Source organism: Cavia porcellus, unplaced genomic scaffold, assembly GCF_034190915.1.
Source record: "Cavia porcellus strain 051 isolate PalLab524CR breed Dunkin Hartley unplaced genomic scaffold, mCavPor4.1 scaffold_5, whole genome shotgun sequence".
Lineage (NCBI taxonomy): Eukaryota > Metazoa > Chordata > Mammalia > Rodentia > Caviidae > Cavia > Cavia porcellus.
Window position 1 is genome coordinate 61,768,451 of NW_026947488.1, and position 25,649 is coordinate 61,794,099.

General features: G+C 34.9%; 1 protein-coding gene across 7 annotated transcripts in view; it reads right to left on the reverse strand.

Annotated features, from left to right (window-relative positions):
- The window catches only part of Stag1 (STAG1 cohesin complex component), a 426,216-nt gene that overhangs the window by 238,358 nt on the left and 162,209 nt on the right, over window positions 1-25,649 (reverse strand). The window lies entirely within an intron of this gene.

Consider the following 25,649-nt stretch of genomic DNA (forward strand, 5'->3'; position numbering starts at 1 on the left):
TACTGTTAACTGATAATATTCAATTATACTATGTCTGATGATACAGACAATTCTATTGAAGATAACAAGAGACAACACAGGAACTATGGTAGAACTCTTTGTACATGGTCTTAAATGTCTTTTTTGTTTCATGTGATTATAGGAATGTTTTGTCTTGCTTTGTTTTGTTTCTCCCTCTAATATAGAAATGATAGAAATACATTTAGAGACTCTTGAATGTTTATGAGAACTGATTTCATGACACATGATGAAATGAACAGATAGTTTGAAGAAAAAGAGACATTAAAAAACCCAGTACTGATCCTGGAGTGTCATAATATGAAACCCAGCAACAATATTATTCTTTGTTCACAGTGATATTAGACAGCTGGGGTTTGTTCAATCTCAACTTAATTGAAGATATGGATAACTACATGTATGTTTAAGTGTATAGGATTGATAACTGTATTTCTAAGTTTTTCTTGGATAGTTGAACAGAACTGCTTGCAGTCTCACTGTTTGAATGCCCAATTTAGATGCTCCACTTTAGTATCTTGAATTGTAAGAGGACAATCTGTAATCATCAACTAGAGATTTGTTTGTTTTTTTCTTTGAAAGTATGTATTATTTCTATTTTGTTTTGTTTATTCCTTCTTTAAATAAAATTTAAAATAAAGACTTTAGTATCAACAAATCACTCTCTGAGCGCTGAGATCCTTTCTTTCTTTCTTTTTTTTGTCTTCTTTGAGACGAGGTCTCAATAGGCAATTCAGGCTGGCCTTGAGCTCACTTTTGTAGCCCAGGTTGGTCTCGAACTCACAACAATCCTCCCACCTCAGCCTCCCCAGTGCTGGGATTACAGGTGTGAACCACCACGCACGGCTAGATCCTCAAAATCTTAAGAGCACAGATTATAGATGACACAATTCATGACATATGAAAAAAAAAAACATTATATTATACTCAGAATAAAAGGACTTGTTTTGCTTCATAAGGAATTTAAGGAAGTTGGAAAAATTCTAGCAATTTCAAAAACAGAAAAAAAGAGAAAACTGCAAGGAGAAAATTTAAGTTATGTGGAACAGAACAGTCAATGTAGTAATTTAAAAATGATTTTTAAATCTTGCCCCTAAGCTTTGTAGGAGGTAAAAAAGAACAATTCAATCTGTATTAAGTATGCAGCATATTACTGAGTCCATATTCCTCAAACTCTGTTAGGTAAATATACATTTTCAGTAGGCCATTTGATAGGATCTTGGTTAAGGAGAAAAGGACTTGGCAAATTAGTATTCTATATAGCTGCTTAAGATTAGATTCACTGGCTCTGCAATGAGACAAGCAGATAGTAAAAATAATATAGTTGGTTGTACACTTAAGACCCTAAGCAAGGCCAGGCATGAAGCAAATTTAAATAGCTGCAGCTACTCAAAAGACTGAGAAAGCAGTACTGCTTGACCTGAGGAATGAAAGAACACCATGGGTGACATCTGGTTTCACAGATCAAACCAAAAAAAAGGCCTTGCTCCAGAATGTTACTTGAAAGACCTTCCCTCTTTTGAACTGACAATCATTGCATAATAAATATTGAGGTGATTTTTATTCCATCACAGCTTTTAGCAACATCCCTGAGACTTTCTGGGGGGAGGTGCATTTGCAATAAGTATTATACGGGAAACCAGAAATTTTTATCTTACTTCATGAGACTAGGATGTTATCTTAAGATATAAAGCAAAAAATTCGTAATTTTTAGAACTGTTCAAAGCCTGGATTTTTGTCTGTATTGTTTTATACATATTTTTCTGTAACTCTTTTAGAGGCTTGTGTGGACAAACTGATTTTATTGATACAACAGAATTTCCCTTCATGTATATTTCTGGAACAGTCAACTGTGGTTTCTGACCAGTATGAACACTGTTGTCCATTTATACAAGTATATTTCTTTTTTTTTTTTTAATCTTTTTATCGGTACTGGGGATTGAACTCACGACCGCCTGCATGCAAGGCAGGTGCTTATGCCGCTGAGCTAAATTCCTAGCCCCCTACAAGTATATTTCTGCATAAACACAGAAAAAAAAAATAAGCTTGGATAAATGGAGTTGTCCTTCACATGATAAGTCATATTTTCATCTCATGTTAGTTAGGAATGAAATCACAGGTTATAACATCGTTCCAGCATTTGTCAGAAAAAAAAAATAATGCTACAGGATCAATACACTTCATACTTTAACTTGTGACCAATCCTAGTTGGTTTCCCCCCCCCCCTTGGTATTCTTCTGCTTTTAAAACAGCAACCTGTTATAAATAAATATATTTTCAATTTAACACAATAACTAGGTCAGGTTGAAAGCCAAATTCTTTAAGCCAAGTAATCTATCTATATAAAACTAGCAGATATTTTATTGATTCTCTTAATGTCAAGATTTTATAGTATTTCTCTGCACTGTATAAGCTACTTTTGTACTTACATTTATCTTGAAGCAGTTCTCATGAATAATTTTTGGCAGAATGACAGTGTGAACTTGCACTCTCAAACTACCTTTCATCACATCCTCATTCAGAACAAAGTCACTGCTATGATGGACATAGCAAAACCTGCTGGATTCAAGCATAACTCTGGGTTTTACAGTGATCTCTATAGATCTATAGATCTATAGAAGAGAAACAGTACAGAATTTAGCCAAGAAAAAGATGGGTAGTAAAGGTCTAGACAAACGATGAGGACTTTTATTTGCCTGTTTCTTTAAAAAATGGCATCTAAGAAATTATTCGATTTTCTTGTTGCTTTTGCTGTCTTCAGTTGTCTTGATATGTTTCTGCCATGCCATACCACCCTGTCTTGAAGCCAGCTGATTATGGACCGAAGTATCCATAAACTGTGACCTAATACACCTTTCCTTCCTTATTTTGGGTGTCAGATATTTTGTCTCAGCAACAAGAGAAAAGTAACCAAGGAAATTTGCCTCAAAGTGTTGTTATTCGCTGGCAGCAATTGTTAACCAGCACTGGCCAAGGCAAACCAGTGAACTTCACTATCCAATGGCCTGTATCTTCTTCCAAGATTGGAACTCCAGCAGTGCTCATTATAGAAACAGATATAATGTAAGATATATAAATATGTAAGGATTTACAAGGTGGGCTTACAATGGCTGCCTGCATGCTGGAGGGAGATCCAAAGAATCTAGCCAAATGTAGAAGTCCTTAGTCTTGAGGTCTGCACTGGAAGACTGAAGGATCTCCACTGGGAAACTAAATAATCCATGGTAGAAGCCAGGAGAAAGACAGCAAAGGAAAAGATGGAGACTGGAGCTCCTCTGAAGAAAGATAAGTAAGACTTCCTTTTCCTTCCCCCTTTAATTCCACGCAGATTAAAACACACTGGTTGATGCTGCTCACATCCAGGGAAGGTCTTTAGTAAATACATTCAGCCACAACACGAATTATGTTACCACAATAAATTGAACCAATCTGAAGAAAGCTGACATAATACTTAACTATAACTCTTTTTCCTTGAAAAATTTCCTTCAAGTCTTGGATAGCCTTTAAAGTTAACTTTAAAAAAATTTTTTTTTAATTTAAGGACAAAAAGAAAAAAAAACAGAAAAAGGGTACAAGTAATAAAAAATTTAGAAAATAAACAGTAAGAAATCACTAGTTAATAGATTACATATTATCATCTTAGAAACAGTTGTTGAAGTTACAAAATTGAAGCACATAAAGTGGACTTTCAAACAATGAGAGTGCAAACAGTTTTGTTCAATGATCCAAAAAAACCTCAGTAATATGGTTATCTATCTTATACACTTAAACATATATGCAGTTATAACCTTTAGAGCACTTTCTTTTCTTTTCTTTTGTACAATGATAATTACACATTTTGGGTTTTATTACTCCCACAGTTATTACTTTTTTTGAAGAGAGTAAAACCAAATGTGACATACCAGAACAGAGTCAGTCAAATCAAAAGGATGGACATAACAGATAATGTAAAAACAAAATACAAGGTGATCAACAATGGTTACCATACTGCCTCTTGCTATTTTAAGAATTGCCAGTTATAATAAAATTGAACAAAACAGTAAAGAATAATACCAAAGCACTAGAGACATTACAGGACTTTAAAAGAAAATAATAGTCAACCGGAATGGGCATCATAATGATTCTTATTGTCTCCACAGTTTTGCCTATACTTTCGAACTTGGTACTATCAAGCAAAGCAGATAGGGGAAAATCAGTCAAAACAAGATTGTGAGGGCAATACAGGATTTCAAATCAAGTTAACAGGAAATCAAAGTAGATTACTATAATGTATCCTACTTTTTATTTATTTTGCCCTTAATTAAAAAGATAAAAAGAAAAAAGTAAATAATTTTAAAAAAGGGGATTGAGATAAAAGAGGGCATAACAACAAAACAGCGCAGGTCAAAACATAACCATTTAAGCAAAACAATTTTTCACCACAAGATATTCTGACATAAAAATAGTTACCATAGTGTCTCTTTCCTTGAAATCTTTGAGTATAACTTCGTATACTATAGCACCAAACATATCAAGACACTATAAAACCATTCAAGAGAATGACATTATTACAGGCTATTTAGAACCAATTAACAGAAAATGAACCATGGTTTCTGTATAATCTCCTTGTCTATAAAAGTTTTTACTTATATTATCATATATAATAAAATCCAATAAGATACAATCTTTTAAGACCAATGGAAACAGAAGAATACAAGTTTGATGGGACTTCAAAGCAAGATGATCTTAAACCAGCACTAGCTATTCTGATATCTTGCTTTCTCCAAAATAGCTGTTCCTACCATCCAATCTTCTCTGCCTCATTTCTGTTGAGCTCTTTTTCTGTTGTTTGTTGTCAGTTTGTCTTCTTCACTTCACTTTCTGCTCCATTCATTGTGGCCTCTCTGCCACTATTTCTGGAATCTTGGTATTTTCCTTTTTTAGAATATCCTGCAGTATTCTCTGTAGAGTTGAATTGGTGGTTACAAATTCCCCTAGTTCCTCTTTATCCTGGAAGCACCTTGTTTTTCCATCAATTTCTAGGGACAGTTGTGCAGGATATATCAATCTTGACTGGAGGTTATTATCTTTCTAAGCTGGAATTTTTCCCCCCACACTCTTCGTGATTTGATAGTTTCTGCTGAGAAGTCTGCTGTAATTCTGATGGGTGTTCCCTTGTAAGTGATCTGTTTCTTGTCTCTGATGGCTTTTAATATTCTGTTCTTATATTGGATTTCTGGAATTTTGATTATTATACGCCTGGGTGTAGCTCTGTTTGGGTTCTGGGTGGCTGGGGTCCTGTATGCCTCATATATCTGAGTATCTTTACCATTTGCTAAATTAGGGAAATTCTCTTGGATTATTTCTGTGAATAGCTTTTGTAGTCCATTTGTTTGGGTCCCTACTTCTTCTTTTATGTTCTTAATTCTTAAGTTATAGATCCTCTTATCTTCTAGCCTTTGTATTGTTGCTGGTTTTTGTTATTTTTAAGAAGTTTTTCATTTCATGCTCCCATATTACAAATCTGCCCTCCAGTTCAGATAATCTCTCCTTAGTTTCTTTCAAGCTGTTATGCCAGTTTTCGATAGTTTTTAGTTTCCTGATAATCTCTTTGAACCTGCTTCACGTATTCTATGTTTTCTCTATTTTCTCCATCACACAATTCTCCCCTTTTTTCTGTTCTTCCATTCCACCATCTGTTTTTTTCTTGGGTGGTGCTTAGCATTTCTCTAACTATTCTACTTATCTTCCTTTATTTCGTTAAATACTTCATTTTTAAACTCATCTATGAGGCTCTGGAGACAGCGCTTTATGTCAATTGGTGCCGTGTCTGATATTGCTTGTTTTCTGTCTTCCTTTGCGTTTCCCTTTCCTGGATCAGGGTTCTCAGGATTGGGGCCTGAGGACCCTTTATTGTTGCTTCCTCTTCCCATGCTTTTTGTTCCTTCCATACAAGTGAATGTAGGAGGCCCAATTTTTTTCTTTTTTTCAGTTACAGTTTGTTTGAATTGCACCAGCTAGGTGTTCCTGCCCACTGCAGTGTACTAAGGAGACACAGACCTGGGCAGCCTCTGCTGGACCAGACACTCCAGGTCAAACTACTGAAGGCTTCACCACTAGGGTGCACCTCCAGGTGCTGGGACCTGGTTTGGGCTAGCCTACTGGGTCTTAGTCAGCGGCGTCATGAAGGCCAGGCACTCCCCACCAATCCCGCTTGAGAAGGGAATATGCCACTAATGTCACTGCAGCGCCCTATTCTGGCAAGTCTGAACGGTCCCAGTATGTCATTTACTGGAGTCTCCTACTCTATGAAAGGGTTCCCGTTCTGCTCACTCACCGCAAGTCGATGTAGAGCTCCCTGCAGTCTCGCTCTCAAGTTCGTTCACAGATTCCTGCTCTCAGAGCTTTCGCGCGTCTCTCTCTCTGCCCTGCAGATTTGGATGCAGCAGCGGCAGCAGGAAATTCAAATCGTGGCTTCCAGTGGTGCAGGTTCTAGCTTCCGTGCTGAGATTTTATCTGTGCTTGTTGTAGCACCAGGATTGGATTTCTAGGTGGTTTCTCTTAGCTTAGTTTGTTCCTGGTTCGGCAAAGTATATCTCCCCTTGGTTAGGATTTCTCGCCCAGCACCATTTCTGGATTTTAAGTACGGTTTCCCAGAGAGCCTCTGAAGCTGCTGCTATCTATCCGCCACATTCTCCTGAAAGTCCTGAATGACACCTTAAATTTACATTTTTATGTATAGTTATTGTTATGTACAGTTATACCTCATCATAATTTCATTTATTTTAATGAGTCTTTTTGGTACTGGGAATCAAACTGAGAACCTCACCCTTGCCAATATTTTAATGAATCTTATGAACTGAAAAAGAAGCTAACCTTGTTGTCATCAGTGATTGAATGTGATAATGATATGCCATCTGAAGTATATGCATTGGGAGTTCCAATAGTTTCTATATTTGAGCATTATGGCCATAAACAGGTCAATAAGGGCAGTAGCGTAAGACAGACTCTATTAAGTACACTTGAGTACTTATGTAGAAAAAATGATGTGGCCAAAATACTTTCAGCTTAAATCAGAATCCAAGAAGCACAGAACTTCTGTGACTGTCCTAGGACAATCTTTACTTATAGGTGTGTAACTAGTACTGAAAATTCAATTGTGTAGTTGCAATAACAACATTTGGTAAAGTTGCTCATAGAGATAAAATTTAATTGTGAATTGCCAACAACAATTTACCTTCTCGAGGACCCTAACTAGTAAAGAATTCTGGTCTTAATATGAATAACCTTTCTCAATCCCAAATAAAAACCTCAAATAAAAGCATTGTCTGCCACTGTCTGAAAAGTGTAGCCTTCCCTGATTTTTTTTTTCTGATAGTTTTACATGGGTAGATTTAACAATCCACTGCTGGTACTAGATTCAGTGGGGTCAAATCTCAGCATATACCAAGGGAGACAAGTATACACCACAATCTAGGAAAAGATATCCTACATGCCCAACAGATCCCTGAGGAATATAATATGCATGGTGGCACAGACCTGTAATCCCAGCACTTAAGAGGCTGGGAAAAGGATTACTGCCAGTTAGAGGGCAGCTTAGGCTACACTGTGGGTGTAGCCAGCTAGCCTCTGGTCGGGGATCTAGCTCAGTGGCATAAGCGCCTGCTTGGCATGAGTTCGAGCACCAGTATAAAAAAAAAAACAAAAACAACGCTAGCCTGGACTACGCAGTGAGATCGCTTCTCAAATAAGACATACATACATACTTGCATAAAACCTATAAGCAGTTTATGAGAACTGATCATATGATAGACACTTTCAGATGAAATGAACAAATACTTTGAAGGAAAAAAGGTACTACAGGACCCCAAGCTGATTCCAGAGTGTCATGATGTGAAATCCAGCAATACTATTATTTGTTCAGAGTGATTTTAGTCTGTTTTGGTTTGTTTAATCTCAACATTAATGAAGATACGGATAAATGTGTGTATGTTTAAGTGTATAGGATTGATAACCATATTACTAAGATTTTATGAGATAGCTGAACAGAACTATTTGCAGTCTTCCTATTTGAATTCTCATCTATATGTTCCACTTTTGTATCTTGAACAATTATTTGTAAGAGGACAATATATAAACATCAACTAGTGACTTATCACTGTTTATTTTTTTCTTTGAAAGTATATACTATTTCTAGCCATTTTCTGTTTTGTATTGTCTTTCTTTAAATAAAATTTTAAAAAAATAAAAATTAAAATCTAAAATTTTTTTAAAAGACATACATACAGTATTTGATGAAAGAGGGAGAACTATAACACTAGATCACAGAAATTCATTGACATAAAAATTCCAGATTTAAGGTTTTACTTCATATAGCTGGAAATGGCTACTTTTGTCTGGCTGATGCACTGAAAGTTGGATTTAAACAGATACCAGATCTTCCCTAGCATTGGAATCAATAGGACCCAATGGTAAAACAGCCCCAAGTGGCAACAGGTAATCATCAAAGAGAAAGTGGACATATTATCTGTAAAGGGCAGCAGGGACACAGTGGTAATCAGAGTATCTTAGCCTATGCAAATCTTTGACAGTAGGTAATTACCAGTACCTCTAGGAAAAAAATAGGTGTTTTATTTACACAACAAGAAAAATTCTAGGTCTGGTAACTAGAAACATCATCTAAGGAGACATAGCAGAGATTTAAAGCCTCTCACAGTGTGCAGATCTAACTCAATTCACAGACCTTTGCTGAAGAAGCGAAGAGGTCCCCCACAGAAGGACCGTGCACAAGTATACCAAGAACATTACTTTCCAACAACAACTTCCTGAAGTGATTCACAATCATTAGAAGTACTACACACTGTTAAAAGGAACTATCTACTCCATTCATAGTAACCACCATCTCTTAACTGATGCTAGGGGAATTCAAAGTGCCATAGTGATCCATGAGTTAAATTAGGGGCTCGAGTGGTCAGATGATAGGCAGCAGTAAATGAACTGGGAATCCAAACAATCCACAGATTCTCCCTGTGGTTATTTCCCCTGTTCCAGAATGTATAGCTAGAAAAGACACAACTTGGCCACTTGCAAAATCTCCATATCAGCTTCCTGACTCATTAACAGTCATTATGGTAAAAATACTTAAATTATAATAGGTAACTTAATGGAACCTCATTTCCCTATCAAGAAAACAAAAATACTACATCCCTGGGTGAAATGCATAGTTTTATCACATAATTCAAAGCAGTAGCAGTTGTGAGAAGTATTACATTTCCAGTTAATTCACCAATCTGGCCTGCTCAAAAATCAGTGGAATCTTGAAGAAACTCTGGAATCCATAATGTAAAGTGATTTTCATTCTAGTTGCAACCCCTAGAACTTGATGTGCAGCTACTAACTTAGCTATTATCTTTTTCTCCTATTAACAACAACCACTCAAAGAAAAAAAAAATTTAACCTGAAATAGACAAAAACATATCTTCATAATATTATTTCAGATAACTTTTCTGCTTTGATTTCATAAGCTCCTATTATCTATTATCTTAGAATTTCTGTGCATTCAGTAGTCTCCGTATACATACCTTAGCTGAATTCTCTGCTTAGTCTCCTAAGGCTGCAATCCAGGTATTCACTCGGCCACACATTTCCCCTTAGACACTCAAAGGAGGAAGAATCAATTTTTTAGCTCACTCAGGTTGAAGGCAGAATTTATTTCACTATAAAGTTACAGATTTAAGGCCATCCTTCCTTCTATGGGCCAATGACTGGAAAGTAGTCCCTCAATGCCAAGGAGCTACCCAGAATTACTTCTCACATAGATGCTTCCAACCTGGTTGGTTACGCTGTCGATCCAGCAAGGCAAATCCCTGGAAAAAGTGTGCAAGCAAGCAAGACTCTTCAGTAGTGTTATATAATCAGGAAACTTCCTCCTATCATTTTTGCTATAATCTATGAAAAAGCAAGCCTAAGAGGACAAAACAAGAGCCTAACTAGCAGAAAGTGAGTTTCATGAGGGACCACAGTTGGGACTGTCTTCTACAAAAGCCCAGAGATATACTATCATTATATTTCACAAATAATTTTACTGATGTATTCTATACTGAATGCCTTGTTATTTTACTGAGGGGACCACAGGCTCCTGAACTGGGAGTGGGGCAGGAGAATTTTACTTTTTCTTTGCATGTTTTACCAAAGTATTAGATGTACTTCCTGCTCATCATAACCAATTAGCACAATGCTGTCAAAAACTGCCACTATCTAGATCATGTGTTTGGCAGCATCAGGTCTTGTGTTCAATCTCCAGTAACCCCCAAACCTAAAACAGTAGTAATGGGCCACACCTATAATAACAGCACTCGAAGGCTGAGGCAGGAGAATCACCATGAGTGTTTTGAGGTCAGCCTGGGCTACATAAGTGAGTTCAAAGACAGTTTGGACTACATAGTGAGACCCTATCTGAAAAAAAAAAATTGAAACGAAACGAAACAAAACAGTAAGTATTGATATAAAGAAAAGGGACTAAAAAAACTAAAAAAATTAAACCAGAGCAGTAAGGTGTAGGACTGAGGCTGAAGGGAGAGGAACAGGTAACTGCTTTGTTAATCTCATACCATTTCATTTCTTAAAATTATGTACATATATTATTTAAATAAAAATAAAATTATGTGCATAAAAAAACAAAGATATGACTTGCTAATGAATCAAACATTTAGGTATAACATTCTTAAACTTTAAAGCTGCTAAAAGGGAACATGATGGAAATATTTAAAGCCATAGACACCAAGATTTCTTGAATAGGACTCCATTAGGATTTCTAAACTACTGGTAGGAATGTAAATTAGTACAGCCACTATGGAAATTAATATGGAAATGAGTATCACTTTCCTTCTGGAAATTTCTTAGGTCAAAATATCAGAAATATGTTATAAATCAAATAAATTCTCAAATAACTTTAAAATAACATCTTTCTAAAAAACCATGTGAGACTAAAGAATAATAAATGAAGAATAATTTCCTACTGTATATAGTATGGCAAACAGAATGAAATAGCTCTTTTCATATGACCCACGAAGTAATATCCCAACACACAAATCAAAAATGTGGATGAACATGAGAGCATAAATAATGACTTAACTACAGTGACAATGTATCTCCTACCCTGCTAGTAAAGCACGAACTGTATCATAAAGTGGTAAAAACTCTTTCAAAGCATAGAATATCTGCCCTCAAAGTGCCTTTTGAGACCAAAATATCTAAGTTACCAAATATTATTACTTCACAAAAGATGAATCAAGGAATATCACAAAGGGCATTAATGGTATCTACCAAAGTAACTAAGTTAATCTAGACTAATAAGGTTGACATCAGCAAGTGTACTTAAGTGAGGATGACAATATTATAGGTGACCTTCTTTCTATCATGTCACCAAGGATAACACTGTGACTATTTATAACTCAGCAATTCATAGTGTACTTGGTTAAAATATAGGCTTTTAGAAAAAGTATAAATTATTACTGCTCCATTCTGTTTAAAATAAACAGGAAAGAGAAGCTGGATATAATCAAATACAATGTCACAAGATGTCAGCATCACAAAAAGTAACTACGAACCAACATACCAATGCAAGCTTCTCCAAATGATAAATGAAGTTTTAATATGGGATATGAGGACTTTTAATTTTGATAATTAGCTTTTTTTCAAGTGATTGTTTCTGCATATAGTTAGGACAAATTCACACCCCAGCCCAATAATGGTATAAATAGTATGACTCTTATACATACTGTCTAAAGCTACATATGAAGGAGCAGACTTCAGAACACTGAACAACTACAACTATTAAAAGACTTTCTGGCATCAGTTACAATACTCTTGTTCGTTTTACTGAACAGTAAATTCACATTTCTAAAATCTGTGTTACATAGCTACAGGAGGAATAATGATGTGAACTCTCAGAGGTACGAACTTAGTTTTCTTTTTTTTTTTTTCTTTTTTTTTTTTTAATTTTATTTAAGGAGAAAAGAAAAAAAAAGCAGGGAAAGGGTACAAGTTATACAGATTTACAGAAAAAAAAATGAACAGTAGGAAATCACTAGTTAATGGATTACATATTGTCATCTTAGAAATAACTGTTCAAGTCACAAAATTAAAGCTTGTAAAGTGGACATTCCATCAATGATACTGCAAACAGTTCTGTTCATTGATCCAATAAAACTCTGTGATATCATTTTCTATCATATACACTTAAATATACATGCAGTTATATAGTTTGGAGCACTTTCTTTTCCTCTCTTTTGTACCATGACTATTACACATTTTGGGTTTCATTGCTCCCACGGACGAACTTAGTTTTCAATGGCATTACCAATCCTTCTAACCATATCCTAGATCAGTACTCTCTCTTACTCTTTAAAACCAACTCCAAAATATTTAACAATGTCTCTATCCATGCACATGTCCTCCAAGAATTCTAGTGTTGATACACTGCTAAATCAAAGGTCTTCAACAACAAGAAATTAATTTCCCTTGTCTTTGTATCTCAAAGGCTTAGGACAAAAGCCTAGCAAATAGTGAAGAATTCTAGCATCATATACTTGATTTGCCTTAAGCAGTTTGAAAACTGTGAATTTTTTTTCTGGAAGAATTCTGTTTTATCTATGATTACAAAATGAGAGCTTATACAAGTACACTCAATCCAATTTTAGTGAGGAAGAAATCTCACTTATACATGAATATAGTTTTATATAGGGAATCTTCTCTAAATTTCAATTCTTAGTGATGGTATGAACATGGTATTTTTGTCAAAAACATTAAAATAAGTTAGGTTCCCCTCTTTTAAATGAAATTATGTAAGCAATATGAAAGCATATAAAATATATACATAAAGGCCATGTTTCCTAAAATTTACTCAATAAAGACAGTTTACATAAAGGTTGTATTTCCTAAAAGTTACTCAAACAAAAAAAAAAACCCATTTTATCCATAAACAATCCTTAATACACACACACACACACACACACACACACCAGATTATCAATCACAAACACAATTATTTATTTAATCCACCTTAGATCACCTGCTAAGAATGTGATATACATAAGATTATGCTTTCAGAAAAGGATTCAGGGGATATAACTAGAATTAACAGTATCTAAAACTCCAAGTAAATTTAAAGCCACAGGCCTGACATCAGGAAGTACACACACAAAAGAGTAACAATCATGTGTTTATTAAACGTTAAACTCATTTTTTAAAAAGGTGCCTTTAGATATCATTAACAAAATCTGAAAAATTTTCTAATTTGAGTTTCTTTCTTCAGGACTCAAACTTTAAGTAACTTACAGGTAGGTAGTGAATGCTCTTTTTTTTTGTCTTTTTCCTTTTTATCGATACCGGGGATCGAACTCACAACTGCCTGCTTGCAAGGCAGGCGCTTATGCCGCTGAGCTAAACCTCCAGCCCCTGGTAGTGAATACTCTTAATTTACTACCTAATCAGAAACTTTCACATTTTTCACTGTTTTAACGAAATATGATAAAGTTGGTAGTGAAGCTGAATGTGGTGGGGCACACTTATAATCGTAGTACTCTGGAGGCTGAAGCAGGAGGACCCTGTGAGTTCAAGGTCAGCCTATGATAGATAGTGCATTCTAGGCACCCAATACAGATTGATAGCAAATCCTCAACACAAATGAAGACAGAAATGGTCACATTTCACAACAAAATGAAGAACAGAGTAGATGCCATTGATATGTTATGGGGCAACTATAATGTCACTCAAAACACAAAGCACTGGCTTTGGTTTACTGAATTCTAAATACTTTTAGGCAGGCATAAATACTTTTCATAGTTTACAAAGAAAAGCACAAAATATCATGGAGAAATTTTCTTAGATAGGGACTGAAATTGAAAATAACCAATTACAGAGGAAGAACAATATGTATTTGACTAGAGAATACCATAAAAGAATTCTGGAGAAGGGTAATCCCTTTGGGACTCCTGCTGTCTCTCATGTGCTATTTAATTCCCCATTTTCTTTTTCTCTAATAAATTTTTCTACCCTTAACCTCCATTGCTCCTTAGAATTCATTCTTCAAATTGGGGCATGCACTCAGCATATTTAGTATCTACTATTTCCCCTATATCATCTCAGAGGTCTCACTGAGATATCTGGAAAGAGATAAGAGTTTGCATTTGTTTCATGGCACCTGTAAAATATTTTAAGTTGGATTCTGGATTGTGACTTGCTTAGGTAATCAAAATTGTCCACCATGAATTTTGTACCTTGTCTTTTGTTAAAATTTTAATAAATTTAATTAAGGACATGTGAAGATTATGATGCTTTTTTAATATGGCATTTTATTTGCTGTATTTTGGACTTAGTTGCTGAGCTTACTAGCGTTCCTTGTTTGACCTGTTGGACTGCTGTGGTTTATTATCTTAGACAATAACACTGGAGAAACATAATATTAGAGCATCCCCTAATGGAATTTAATATGAAATGCTGTAAAATGGGTCCTTTTATGAAACCTAGTTTACATTTAGGAAATGTACATGCCAATTAGTAAATCACAGGATCTTAGTGCCAATTACAAAAGGCAATGGGCCGGCAGCCATTCTTAAGACTTAGGGGATAGGTTTCATTGGGACAGACTGGCCATGATCCTTCTCTATACTCTAGAAGAAATGTTGAGCGGGTTCTACCTTTGTTTCCTTTCTGGTCTGATCTTCCATTGGTGAGGAGGCAATCCTAGCTTTTGAGATTCCTCGCTCTAGCATTTTCAGGCTGACAGTGATGACTCGTAGGCAGAGTGTTTCAATAATTTACCATGAGCATGAGGAAAAAAGACATTGTACTTTCCTCTTTTTGGAGGCATGTAAGGTTAAAGAGAGAAGAACTCTAAACTGCCTTTCTTCTATTAAAACAACTAAAAACTTTGTAAAGTTAAGCTTGTAGAAAATGAGCATCACATACCCTGTCTATGTGTCAGATGAGACATTGGAATTTTGTACATTCAGGAGAACACACATAAAAACTATGTCCCAGTTTAGTGTTCTGGGCAACAATCTTCCTTGGGAAAGTAAACCTGAGACCCCCACAGAGAAAACTGACTTCTGGGTAAAACCACAAGGAATTATTTCCAAAGCACCACATTTAAGAGACAAAACATATTTACCTAAGAGTGGAGCACCAATCTTCTGTCTCCCTTCCCAGGCCTACCTATCATTTATGTTTATAGGAGATATTTATATGTGATAATAAGTTGTAGACTTTGAAATTTTCATTGTATACGTATAAAATGCTATGTAATGATTTTTTGGGGGTTTTAGACAGTTATGACTAAAATCACTAAGACTAAGACTAAGACCACTAAGACTAAGACTACTAAGACTAAAGACAAGCTAAGATTATAGAATATCAACCAAGGCTAATAATGTCACCTGTGTACCCTTGCTACCATTAAATCAATATTACCTAAGCAATTATACTTGCACTCTTGTTGAATGATCATAATTTTGACCCATGTTGTACCTGCCTCATGATTTTGCTCATTAAAACTTCCTTTAAAGGTGGGCTCACTGGCAACCTATTTGAGACCTCTCCTGTCTCTCAGGAACTATTCCCCACTCCTTTTCTCCAACAAATTTTCTTCCTCTTAAAACGAAAAATATTAGTAACAGTAATAATTCTGGAAAGACCAGTGAACAGATAGGTAAAACATCAGAAGAACCTCCCAGGAAAACAGAAAGACCAGTAAAGTATCAAGTATGTCCTACTAAAGAAGACAGAAAAACAAAACACATGCACTTTCACTGTAAACAATACTTGCTATGGAATATGGTATTGCCATGTGTGAAGATGGCCATAAGTGTAATAAATGAAGCGAAGATTATTTCTGTGATAGTTTTATTTGTATTCTCATTGCAGTCCACGTAGGAATGTTATTCTTTAGACTTAGTAAGCAGTTGATGCAGATGTTTATTCTAAACCCTCTTTATCTGTTATTTTATTTTTTGTTGCTATTTCATTTTCCTACTAAGTTCACATTGCATAATATGATAGGAAGCTCCTAATAAAAGAAGTCAACAGATGGAACAACCATGGCTTGCTAAACAGGAAAAGAAAGATAACCACAAATGTTGTCAATATAAGCAAGCAACGTAAGCAGGAAAGAAACATGCAGTTGTAATGTGTAAAAAATACTTTATGGGGACTCAAAAAAGATGGCAGATAGGTAACAGCAAGCTACAGAGGCTCCCTGAGATAGTCAACTTAGATTCCAAAAATAATACAGTGTGGAGAATACCAAACAGAGGGAGACAGACCCTCCCAACCCAGACACAAACTAAGCTGAGAGAAACCAATTAAAAATATAGTCCTGGTGCTACTACTGGAACAGCTACAGTCTCAGTACTGCTGCTTGCACTCGCTGCCACTGCTGTGCTTGAACCCGTGCAGTGGAAACTTACCAAGCTACCTGAAAGCCTGCCAGTTTCAACTCACTGGAGATGCAATCGCTCTAAGGATGGGAATCAGGGAACCGAATTGAGAGCAGAGCAGAGCTGGCAGGGACCCTGGATCGACCTGTGGTGGGTAACAGGAAGAAAACCCTTTCATAGACAAAGAGGCTACAAGAGATGACATTCAGGGACTGGGCAGACTGGCCAGAACAAGAGGCTGCAGTGACTTCAGTCAGCTGCTCCCTTCTCAAATGGGATTGGTGGGGAGCACTTGACCTGGGTCACGCCTTGTACTGAGACCCAGTAGGCTAGCCCAAACCAAGTCCCTACTCGTGGCAGTGCACCCTAATGCAATGAAGCCTTCAACAGGTTGACTGACCCGGAGGGGTGGGCCCAGAATAGGCTACCCTGGTCTGTATCTCCCTAGTACACTGCAGAGGGCGGGAGCACCTAGCCAGTGTGCTTCAGACAAACTGAAACCAACAAAGAAAGACCTGGACCTCCTATATATGCCTGAATGGAAGGAACAAAAAATATGAGAAGAGGAAGCAACAAGAAAGGGTCCCCAGTCCCTAATCCTGAGAACATTGATCCAGGAAAGGTAAATGCAAAGGAGAATGAGAACAGCAAACAAGCAATATCAGACATGGCACCAGTAGACCTAAAGCAATATCTTCAGGACCTCATAGACAAGCCCAAAAGTGAAGTATTTAACCAAGTAAAAGAAATTCTAAGCACATCTCAAGAAAAAACAGATGGAAGAACACGAAAAAAGGGGAGAATTGTTTGATGAAGAAAATAAGAGAAAACATAGAATACATGAAGCAGGTTCAAAGAGATTACCAGGAAATTAAAAACTCCATTGAAAGCTGGCAAAACTGCTTGAAAGAAACTAAGGATAGATTATCCAAACTGAAGGACAGGTTTGCAATGTGGAAACATGAAAAGAAAAATTTCTTAAAACTAACAAGGAAATAAGCAGTAACAATATAAAGGCTAGAAGATGACAAGAGGATCTATAACTTTTAAGAATAAAGAATGTAAATGAAGAAGCAAGGGTACCAACAAAGGAACTACAAAGGCTATTCACAGAAATAATTAAGGAAAACTTCCCAAACATAGGAAAAGGAAAAGATATTCAGATGTATGAGGCATATAGAACTCCAGCCACCTACAACCAAAATAGAACTACACCCAGGCATATAATAATCAAGATCCCAGAAATCCAATATAAGAACAGAATATTAAAAGCTGTCAGAAGCAAGAAACAGATTACCTACAAGGGAAAGTCCATCAGAATTACGGCAGACTTCTCAGCATAAACTATCAAGTCAAGAAGAGAGTGGAGAGAACTATTCCAAATCCTGAAAGAAAATAACCTCCAGCCAAGATTGATGTACCCTGCAAAAATGTCCCTGGAAATTAATGGAGAAACAAGATGCTTCCAAGATAAAGAGGAACTGGGGGAATTCAGAACCACCAATCCAACCCTACAGAGAATTCTACAGGACATTCTAAAGAGAGAGAAAAGCACCAGGATTTCAGGAACAGTGGCAGAAAGGCCGCAATGAATTGAGCAAAAAGCAAAATGAAGAAGATAAACATCTAATGACGGAAAAAGAGTACAACAGAAATGAGGCAGAAAAGGTTGGATATAATTTCTAATATAGATGGCCTAGATACACTAAATTAAGGAAAAACAGAGAGAATCGCAGGCACAGTGGATCAAGTGGTAGGATCCACTGAGATGCTCTTTATAGGAAATATAATTAACCTGAAGAAGAGTATATGGACCAAAATCAAATATGAGAAAACAGAACTCTATGTGATAGGGAACTAGAGAGTAATAAGGGCAACTGGACCAGTATTTATGGATAGGTTGGAAAAACAGGCTTTAATAAGTAAAGAAATACAACTACAGATCAAGTCCAGGAGTGAGAAAGTTTGGAAACACTTAAGTAAATAGCAGGTTGTCCCCCAATATAAATCCGAGGATGTTAGGGAGACCCAAAAATATTCAGTACATCCTGGGGGAGTGAAAGGGGAGAAATAGTCTTAAAAAAGACAGCAGAAGATATTGCTAATAGTGTATCAGGAATTAAAACCCGTATTACTTACATCACTTTGCTTAGATAGAACTTATTCCTTCCCAGTTTGTATACAAGCACTAGATCTGAGAGCACAGAGAGCTATCCCAAAATTATCAGGATATAGCACAGAAATCATCTTTAATTTCCTATTAACTTAATCTGGATCCCTGTATAACTTATACTGTTATATAATGACTGATCTTAGTTAAACCTGATTTACTTGATTGCTGCTTGTTATTGACAGATGTTATTCAAAACTGTTAGGTTGAAACAGTACTCAAAATGACAATGATTCACCACGATACCCATTCTGATTTGATTACTACCTGTTTTTAGTTCTACACTATCTACTAAGCTGTATTTCTATTAATACTGTCATGTACTGATACATTCAATTATACTTTATCTGATGATATAGCCAGTTCTATTGATGATAACAAAAGACAACACAGTAACCATGGCAGAACTCCTTGTACAGAAGTTTTATATGTCTTTTTAGTTTTAGGTGCCTATAGGAATATGTTTTGTCCTGTTTTGTTCTCTTTCAGACATGTGGTCTTTTCTATGGGGACAGGTGGATTGTCAAATAATTGAAGTTAATACTTTATCATCATTCACATACACATCATAACTAGCAGCTGTAAATTTTGATGTCTTTAAAAGACATCAAAAGACATAATGAATTTTATGACTGAGGATTTAGTTCAGTGGTGTAAGTGTCTGCCTGGCAAGCACAAAGTCATGAGTTCGATCCCCATACCAAAAAAAAAAAAAAAAAAAAAAAAAAGAAGAAGAAGAATTTTACGTTTACAAAAGGAAAAATTGCTATTAAGGCAACACAATTTAAGGTAACAGAATCTGATTTCTTATTCTAAGCCCTGTGAATCGAGTATACCCTACCATGTCTAATTTTCATTTCCTCTTACTCGTGAAGAATCTGGCCTTATTGTTCCTACTAGTAGTATGAGCTAGTCATCAATCTCCACGTATCATGAACAAGTTAATGCACAAGGGACTGGATCAGGTTGCGAAATGCTACTGATTCTAGGTACTGGGCTATTGAAATGAACTGTTCCATTTTAGATCCCTTATTTTTTGTTTCAAAGATATGCATGCCTGACCAGACCATAGTGAACCTAAGTAGTATACCATTGTGAATATTGATTGCTATACAGGCCAGTGTGGCAGAAAAAGTATTTGAAAACCTGCCAGTGCAAGTGCAATACTGCATGGATGTTGATGTCTTTCACTCAGACAAGGAAACTAAGCAGCCAGTGGCTCTTCTGTGAGTACTACTGGCTTCATTCCACATATGAAGTAGTTATATATACACAGATAGCTCACCACCTGTACCAAACTGTAGGAAAACAGGAGATCCTCAATGTGATGGACATTACTAGCTGTGGCTATATTAAGGGGAAAGCTAGTGTAGAATCATTTGGCCTGTAGCTGTCTCACTGCAGTTGTATAGAGGCCTCCTGATGCTGATGTCTGTGTGAATAAGGAAATTCACCCCACTCCCTATTTCTGCTGATAAACAAGTTGAATCAGCTGTTTGTAATCATGTATTAATAGATCACTGGATCAATATGGATAATTTCTTTGTTTGTAAGACTAGAAAAACCATGAAGGATCAAGGCCTCTTCAACTAATAATGTACCACATATGCCTAAATCAATGTCTGAAACGATCACCTCTCAACTGCTGCTGAATGACTGATCTAAGATTCAACTTGTTTAGATGACATTAAGAAAGAAAAAATACAAATATCTATGAAATACAGAAACTCATTCAAGTGCTTGTTGACCCAAATGACAGCAAAAAACCCAATTAGGCTAAATAAATAGCTTGAATGTTTCAAACTTCAACATGTATTTAGTGTCATCAATTTAAGTAAAACCAAACTCAAATCCAAACTCCAAACATCTACATCCATACAAATTTTTTATCAGCAGACACCACCTTAGGGTCTTTTCTTTCTTGTTTTTCAGAATCATTTCACAGCCTAAGTATTTATAAAATCTGTCACTTTCTATTCTCATTGGTACTCTGTAAAACTGAACTTTTACTATATCACAATTGGATCAATAAAAAAGTCTAATTCATTTTCATTCTACACTCATTCCACTTGCAAATTATCTAAACTGCTCCTATAAAGGTATTCCAAAAAATGAAAGTATGACCAAGTCATTTCCTTTTTTCATTTCCTTTCTAAAATACCATTAATTTCATAAGATGTCAAATACTCAAAGTTGAGAATCTAGTCTCTTCCATTTTATCAGGATATCTTACATTGTATATAGTTAGTGTATAGATTTCATCTTTCAATTTCATGTTTATATTCTATTGTTGTTGTTGTTTTGGTACTGGGGATCGAACTCATGACCTAGTACTTGCCAGGCAGGTGCTTGTGCCACTAAGCTAAATCCCCAGCCCTTGTGTTATATTTAGTTCTACTCAAAATTTTAGTTCTTGTGTTATATTTAGTTCTACTCAAAAAATTATTCTACTCCAAATTTTTTTTAAAAAGGCTTCTTTCATAAGTATGTAAAAACTTTATCAGCCTGAGGATGTGTTTCTTCGATAGTGAGCTTGTGTAGCATGTTCCAAGCCCAGGGACTGATTTCCAGGATGAGGCAGAAGATAGAGACTCTACAAGTTACATCTCTACTGTTGTATGCAAGAAGAGAATGAAAGAAGAGAAAGAGGAAGGAATGAAAATGGGAAGACCACAGGAAAGAAGAATAAAAGAGGAGGAAGGAAGGAGGGCAGAGAGAAGGGGGAGGGAAAGACAAAAGGGAGAGAAAAAAGATGCTCTCACATTGCAGATACTTGTTAAATATTTACTGAACAAATGAAAACTGAAACAGATTACTCAACTTGATATTGCCAGATTTTTCTACAAAGGAGTTACACATGTTTATACTTCTACTAGTTTGTTTCATTGTTTATGCTTTGTATTGTCAGATTTTACATTACTCAATATGATTGCTATAAAACAGTGTTTTATTGTTTCATCCAAAATTAAGTCTTTTTTTAGTATCCTATTGAGTTTATTTTTATCTTAAATGGGCTGCTTCTGATTACCTGGTCTATTGCTGTTTAGTAAAAAACTAGTGGTTTTCTTTTTAATATTAATTTCCAAGAAGTCTGACGAGCACTGTCAATCATAGTAGTCTATATAGTTTTTCTTAAAATTACAACACAAGTAATTGTATTCTGTGCAAATAGATACAGCTTTCTTTGTAACTGTTACAGTGCTTCCTTGAATATTTAACTACTTTATTCTCTTTTTATTTGTTTCAGTTCACTGGTCAGAGATTCCAGTATTTATTTATATAGTAAGTAATGAAGAGTAGTGACAAAACTTGTTCTTGGGAATACATCTACAGTTCACAGTCAAAAATGACATCATGCAAAACAGGGCACAGTGCATCACTGTAATCTCAACTATGTGAGAGGCTGAAGAACGACAATTCTAAGTTGAGGACCAGCCTGGGTAACTTAGTGAAACTGAGTCTAAAAATAAAATTTTAGAACAGACAGGGACATAGCTCTAGCAGAGTGCGTGCCTAACATGCCCAGGGCTCTACATCAAATTGTCAGCATATCCAGGGGAAGAAGAGGATGACATGAAGTAGTCTGTAGACTGTAGGTTTTGGAGAGGTAATGCTCATTAGCCTAAGTAAATTCCCTCTTGTTCCAAATTCATCAAAAGAGTGTTTGTCTAATCTGAACAACAAATCATGTTATAAATACTCTACATTAACTCAGTCACATATACAGGTTTTTCTCCTGTAATAGCATTGCTCAGTTGAGTTTCTAATGTTAAATTTCCCCTGTATTCCTAAAATAAAGTATCAAAGTCTTTAAATTATATTGAACCCCAAATATTCAGATTCAGTGGACCTTCTTTAACCTTTTCTATTTAATTTCCTTTTCCTTTCTTCCTAATGCCTAGCTTTGTTGTTTTTCTGTTGCCAGTTTCTACTGCTATGCCTTAACATTATCAGACTTAAAATGAATTATCAATTCAAAAAGTGCTTCAGCTGACTCCAACATTTTCACTAACACTACTTCTGCTAACATTTACACTTCAACTCTATACTTAAAAGCATCATTTTATACATTCAAGTACAATGCAATTGGAATTTATTTTACTATGTATTTCAAAATTATCTGCACTGTAGTTGGAGAATAACATCACAAATACTTGTATGAAATCTTTCAAAAATTTCCTTCAATATCTTATTATGCTATGATTAAACTATAATCTTTATTTTTGTGCTTACTCTTGATAAAAACTTTGAATCTACGAAAATTTGTCTACACATTTTTCCAAAATTATCTCTTCAAAAACTATCTTCTTTATGCACTGTGATCTCATCCTCTGGCATATTTTGGAATGATCAATCACTACTAAAGTCTCTAAAAAGCTCTTTGATCCTTTTCTTCCTCTTTTGTCTCTCTGGTATGCTTTTTGGTGAATACCTAGCAAACACCAATTCTTGAAACTCCTTTTGAAGCATCTAATATATCATTTTTTCTTAGTATTTCAACAATTCTTTTGTATTTCAACAATTTCAGCTTTCAAGATTGGTCCTTCATACATATCAATTCTTATTTAATTTATTCTATATTTTATATTAGAAATCTTGTCATTTTTCTAGCACTTTAAACTTGTTTAATTATTCATCTTCCTTGATAATGTTTTTGCCATTACCTTTGTTCACTCCATCTAAGATCCAGATTATATGATATGGGCTTATACCTTCCTTTCCTAGGCAAACACTAGGAATTTTCATAGACACTGAGAACAATCAAGTTATCAAACATTTCAATTTGGGTGATCGTGATAGAGACATTTGTCTTCTCTTCACATTCATCCCTTGATTTCTTGTAACTGGGGTTTTGATATAAATATTCTTACAGATAAGCTAAAACTACTTTGAACATTTAGAGAATCTCTTAAATGTATGAGCAGAAGGAATAAACTGGGCATCGTAAGGGGAATCTGAACCAATGATCATTAAAAACATGAAGCTTTGCAGTAGTTATCACTGGATTCTTCAGTCTTTATAAATAGGAAGACAAAAGTTAGGCTCTGGCTAATGAATAAAACTAAAAATAATACTATATTCTTTATAAATCATTGTAAGTCCTTTGAATAGACAAGAGGCAAATTCTCGGCTATAAATACCTGTTTCTCTACCCCAAGCCAAATATTGTTATCATTTTATAGTTTTTTCTTTTCTTTTCTTTCTTTTTTTGGTAGTTTTCTTTTATACAAAACAAATCTCTCCCTGCCCCCCAAAAAGTTAACTTCAAACCTCATAAATGTCTGTTTATAATCTCTTTTTAATAGTTTATCATTATTTTATTAACCAAGGGAGAATATAACAGAAGTGAAAGTATTGTATTACAATCAATAGAAACCCCTTTTTAATTTTTAAGCATTCATTTTCCTTGCTTAGACAACTATACTTGGAAATTCATACTATGAAAATCTACTATATTTAACTTCAAATACATAAATGAAAACATTAAAATTTACTGTTTTTAAGAAAACAGCAAGCTAGCCAAACAAACACTTGTTAAATAAATCATGCCCAACTATGATAGACATATGTAAGTAATTGGAACTAGGATACAAATACATGGGAAAAATACCTCCAATGGATTGCTGACTAAACAAAATTTCAGAAATTTGTAGATTAATCTTCATACATTAAGTATGAAAAATACAACATGACTAATAAGTTGTCAAAAAATATGAAACAGAAAAAGGACTTAAGGCACACTTCAAGAGTAAGGTAAACTTGCAACAGCAGCTCTAAACCAAATTATGGAAGGTTTCAGGGTCCTAACTACTAACCCTATTTTCCAAAACCCTATTTTGGAAAGTGTTGATACAAAAATTTTAAGTGTAAGAATAATAGTGTAATATGGTTTATTTAAGGAACAGCATTTGGATACAGAACAGAATGAATAAAAGGAAAAAAACTTCTATTGGTCACTATTTTGATTCAAATATAGGTGATGAAATGATCTTCAAATTATATAAAAGTGTCTTCAATTTTAATACACTATGCATTAAAATTATTATAGATACAAAAACCTGGTAAAATAAACTTTTATATATAAAGTGAAATACTGAAAAGAAACACATTTTACATAAAGTCACTTCCCTCATTTTTCTGCTTATGTGGGGTTTCTATCTCAAATTAAAGATCAAGATAGATCTCAAGAACCAGTATTTCTGCAGGTAAACAATTTTTCTACTTAAGTATAATAAGCAAATAGTTAAACCTAATAACTGAAGGCAACTTAGTCTTTTTAAAATTATATTAATAATTCACACATTGTCCTTTGTTGCTTCGTTAATTAGAGATTCATTATATGTATTACCACCTAGAGTAATGCCATGTTGCATTATTCTAACATACAAGTTTCAAGATCATACCAACCAGACAACATAGGATAAAAGCAATAAACAATGAATTACAGTAAAGGCTTCAACAAGAAATGCAGATAAAGTAAAACAAACTAATGACAAGCTGCCTGTCTTTTTAAAAGTAATTTTGTTAAATTACCAAAACTTAAGAACAAAATTTTAAAATGAGCAAATGAGTATAAAAGAATAATTTAACACAGTAACAATCACTGATGATCAAAAATGCAAATTAAAATCATAAAGAGTTAAAAACTAATAGCATTGGCACAAACTGCCACACTGCAGGTCAAAAGTAAATGAATTCAATTTCTTGGAAAGGAATAGATAAAAGAGAGTAACAGTTATAAAAGACTGCTCATTTGTTAGGCAAATATTCTGCAATATATATTTTTTATATTAAACTACATTCTAAAAACTTATCAAGGCAATAAAAATTCTCTTGGGATCTCTTATTAAATACTGCTCAGCTCAATTAACACAATTTCACTAAAGTGTATCTTACTATTAAATAAAATGCTTTTCGTCATGTACTTTAGAAACCAAATCAAAACAAAGATCTTTGAGAATAACATCTTTGGTTACATAATAATTAAGAGTATAGGAATTTAGAGGAACAGTAGCTCAGTAAAGAGAGAATATGCTTATTAACATTAG